General features: G+C 38.1%; 1 pseudogene; it reads right to left on the bottom strand.

Moving 5' to 3' along the window:
- Window positions 1-3076: 3076 nt before the first annotated feature.
- On the bottom strand, window positions 3077-3881 carry LOC129540005 (E3 ubiquitin-protein ligase Mdm2 pseudogene; annotated as a pseudogene).
- Window positions 3882-4533: the final 652 nt, after the last annotated feature.

The raw sequence follows: 4533 nt of genomic DNA, 5'->3' as shown, positions 1-4533 counted from the left end.
AAGGTCTATCTAGTCAAGGCTACGGTTTTTCCAGTAGTTATGTATGGATGTTAGAGTCGGACTATAAAGAAAGCCAAGCGCAGAATAATTGATGCTTTTGAACTGTGATGTTGGAGAAGACTCTTGAGAGTCGCTTACACTGCAAGGAGATCCAACCAGTCCTTCCTAAAGGAAATCAGTCCTGAATATTCATTGGAAGGACTGATGTTGAAGCTGAAACTCCAATACTTTGGCCACCTGATGCGAAGAGTTGACTCATTTGAAAAGACCCTGATGCTGGGAAAGACTGAAGGCAGGAAGAGAAATGAATGACAGAGGTTGAGATGGTTGCATGGCATCACCAACTCAATGCACATGAGCTTGAGTAAACTCCAGGAGTTGGTGATGGACATGGAGGCCTGATGTACAGCATTCCATGGGATCCCAAAAACTTGGACATGACTGAGCAACTGATGTGAACTAAACTACATAAAACTGTCATACATAGAACAGAAACAGTGGGACCTAAATAAAAATGATCATTCACACTACTTTGCTTCAAATATAATTCATATTTAAATATAAATCAAGAAGTTAATGTCCACAGTTTGAAATACTTTAGAATCCTGTGTTCTGACCCTGTCTTTCTTGAATAAAAGTGATGCATAATTTTTGGATAATTTAGAAAAAAGTTATGACCTTTCTGGCTATTTTTAAAATGAATTTTTTTTTCTGTTATCACATTTCTGAATTCATCTTTCTGAATTTGCTGGTTTCTAGAACTAACATTAAGTAAATATATGAAACTTAAGAAACTGCCAGGTACCATGGAACCCAGACCAAGAAGATACTTCGAAGTGTCTTATTTTTTTTTTTTAACTTAGAGAAAGCAATCAGTTCAGTTCAGTGCAGTCACTCAGTCGTGTCCGACTCTTTGCGACCCTATGGACTGCAGCATTCCAGGCCTCCCTGTCCATCACCAACTCCAGGAATCTGCTCAAACTCATGTCCATTGAGTCAGTGATGCCATCCAACCATCTCAAATTCTGTCATCCACCTTTCCTCCTGCCTTCAATTTTTCCCAGCGTCAGGGGCTTTTCAAATGAGTCAGCTCTCCGCATCAGGTGGCCAAAGTATTGGAGTTTCAGCTTCAACATCAGTCCTTCCAATGAACATTCAGGACTGATTTCCTTTAGGATGAACTGGCTGGATCTCCTTGCAGTACAAGGGATTCTCAAGAGCCTTCTCCAATACCACAGTTCAAAATCATCAATTCTTCGGCACTCAGCTTTCTTTGCAGTCCAACTCTCATATCCATACATGATTACTGGAAAAACCATAACCTTAACGAGATGGATTTTGTTGAGACAAACTAATGTCTCCACTTTTTAATATGCTGTCTAGGTCGGTAATAACTTTTCTTCCAAGGAGTAAGCGTCTTTTTATTTCATGGCTGCACTCACCATCTGCAGTGATTTTGGAGCCCCCAAAAATAAAGTCTGCCACTGTTTCCACTGTTTCTCCATCTATTTGCCATGAAGTGATGGGACCAGATGCCTTGATCTTAGTTTTCTGAATGTTGAGGTTTAAACCAACTTTTTCACTTTCCTCTTTCACTTTCATCAAGAGGCTCTTTAGTTCTTCGCTTTCTGCCATAAGGGTGGTGTCATCTGCATATCTGAGGTTATTAATATTTCTCCCTGCAATCTTGATTCCAGCTTGTGCTTCATCCAACCTATTGTTTCTCATGATGTACTCTGTATATAAAAGCAGGGTGACAATACACAGGCTTGATGTACTCCTTTTCCAATTTGGAACCAGTCTGTTGTTCCACGTACAGTTCTAACTGTTGCTTCCTGACCTGCATATAGATTTCTCAAGAGGTAGGTAAGGTGGTCAGTTATTCCCATCTCTTTCAGAATTTTCCACAGTTTATTGTGATCTACAGAGTCAAAGGCTTTGTAATCGTCAATAGATTCCCCTAAATCCTAAAATCAAGTGCAGAAAAGGGCCTGTTCAACAGATTTTACTCCCCTACCCCACCAGGAAAACTCCATATTCTACTACGGAATCTTATAAAGTTTTGTCTCTAGGATAAATTATCATTATTCTCAAAGACTTCTCAACTAATGACATCTATACCACCAATTCTTTATATACCAAAGTTGCTGGTAAAAGGTAAAAGAAGTACAATTTAATTAAATAGCACCAAATATAACTTTCAATTTATTTTTTATCAGGAAAGAGTATTTTAAGAGGCTCTGAAAGAGCAGAGAAACTAAGAATCACAAGATTAAAGGGTATCTAAAATATTAACATTGACTATTTCACAGAAAATTTTTCTCCTTACATGAAAAGTACTAAATAAGTTACATTTGAATGCTATATATGTGTGTGTGTGTGTATAAATATAAATATCTCACAGATACTTCTCATTTAATAGAAAGTAGATAAGATTTAAAACATAAGGAGGTAAAGAAGGAACTGTATATCCAATTTAAACGGTATTAAAATCCAAATATAAAGTGTGAATAGAAAGTATATTTTCCTGTATGAAAGCAAATATTCACTCCCCTCCAAAACCAGGTAAATTATACTATTAAGAGAAAAAATATATATGGACACAGTACTTTCTTACTTTGATATACATAAAAAAATCAAAACACTTGTTACGTTTAAATGTTTAGGGTATATCATTAGAAATATATAATCCTACTTTCATGAGTATTTCACAACTAGGGGAAATAACTTAGCAGAACCATTTGAATTAGCTGTCTTCATACGAGGCAGGGCTTACTTCTTTCTCTTTTTTAAAGCTTTCTGAGATATAATTAATATACAAAACTAGCACGTATTTAATATATACGTTTTGATGAATATGGACATAAACATACACCTATAATGTTACCACCAGAGTGAAGGTACTAACCAAATCCATCACCTCCAACAACTTCCTTGTGTTCTTGTTTGTGTGTATGTTTAGAACACTTAACATGAGATCTATCCTAAGTGTACAATAGTATGTTGTTAACTACATATATTTACATTTGCTATTTTGTACAGCAGATCTCTAGAAGTTACTCATCTTGCTTACTTTTTAAAGGTTCTTTGCACATGTGAAATATTCCATAAGATGTACCCTGTTGCCATGGAAAATGCAACTATTTTTATATGGACAGTGGCAAACCACACAAGGGTCCATGGTATTAAGAGGAAAACTCCATTTCACACTTTCTACTTTGTCTTGTTTCTTCCGTCTCAAACTCATTCACATCTTCCTGGTGGTTAGAAATGATGCTATTCGAGTTGATGACTGGATGGCTGAGAATATTGCTCACTTTCTTGGGACTGGGAGGCTCAGGTGAATTGTATTATCATTTTATTCAGCAGTATGACTCTGAAATAATTCACTGTAGGTTGTTTGTTTGTTTGTTGTTGCTTTTTCTCCCCAATCAGAAACATCAAAGACCTCTTCTCTTTGTGCTGAGTTCTCTAGATTGACTTTCTCTGACATTTTTTTTTTATCTTCAGGAGGCTAATTCTCGCAAAGGATCCAACCTCTGTTACAAGGCACTGAAAGGGGACGGTTTATTGCATTTCATAAAGTACACTTCCAGGTGTTAACTGTGGACATTTCAGACTTTCCTCAACTGAGTCCCTATCACCCTCCCCTATCTGATGCACAGGACCGTGATACACCTCATCGTCTTCCTCTGAGAGTTATTCTTCCTCACTAAAGCTATGATCTTGTGAATTGGGACTTAACTTCGAACTCCAGAGAATTCATCTGAAACAGAATCCTGCTCCAGCCACCTGAAAGTTGACCTAACACCAGCATAGTGGTCCAGATTTAATGGCTTATCTGTGAATTTTCTGCTACTTCCGCAACTTACATCCCTCATTAGGCATAAAGCCGGACTTTCATCAACGAAGGAGAAACACTATCGGATTCCCGTGCTTTCTTTGTCATTCACCAAGTAATTCATCTGAATTTTCTTCCTCTCAAAAGTCATCTCTTCTTCCCCTGAATTCCCACAATACTCATATCCCAGGTCTTAGGGCTCTTGAACACACTAGGTCTGCAGTAGGCTTCTGGGGGTGAAAGCAGCGGGACCGGACAGAAGGATTAGAGATACCCACCAGCTGGGCTTCTCTGTTCATCTTCCTTCCAGGCACACAGACCTCAGGGACATCGGTTTACCAGGTCTCCCTTCAACTCACTGGGTATTTTGCGCTTGTGCACTCAAGTCCCTCCATTCTCTGCCAATTCCTCTTTTCATTTTCAATTTGGACACAGATTCTCTTCTCATTCTATGTGAAGGTCACTAAATATTATTGAAGCTGAGAAAGAGGGAAGGCAAGGTGCTTGAAAGATCATCCGAATGGATGCAGAATTCATGGTCCTTCAATAAGGGCTTTAGTAAGAATATTCGTAGATGAGTAAACAGCAATAAAACATAACATAATTAGGTGAAAGCTATAAACTGAAATTTGAGACTTCACACACTGTAGACAGCAAGCCAGTAGAACATCTGGGCACCTATCGTGTAACGT

This window comes from Moschus berezovskii, chromosome 11 (assembly GCF_049115385.1).
Source record: "Moschus berezovskii isolate FMDL1 chromosome 11, NW_MosBer_1.0, whole genome shotgun sequence".
Taxonomy (NCBI): Eukaryota; Metazoa; Chordata; class Mammalia; order Artiodactyla; family Moschidae; genus Moschus; species Moschus berezovskii.
This window is presented reverse-complemented; position numbering and strand designations above follow the sequence as displayed.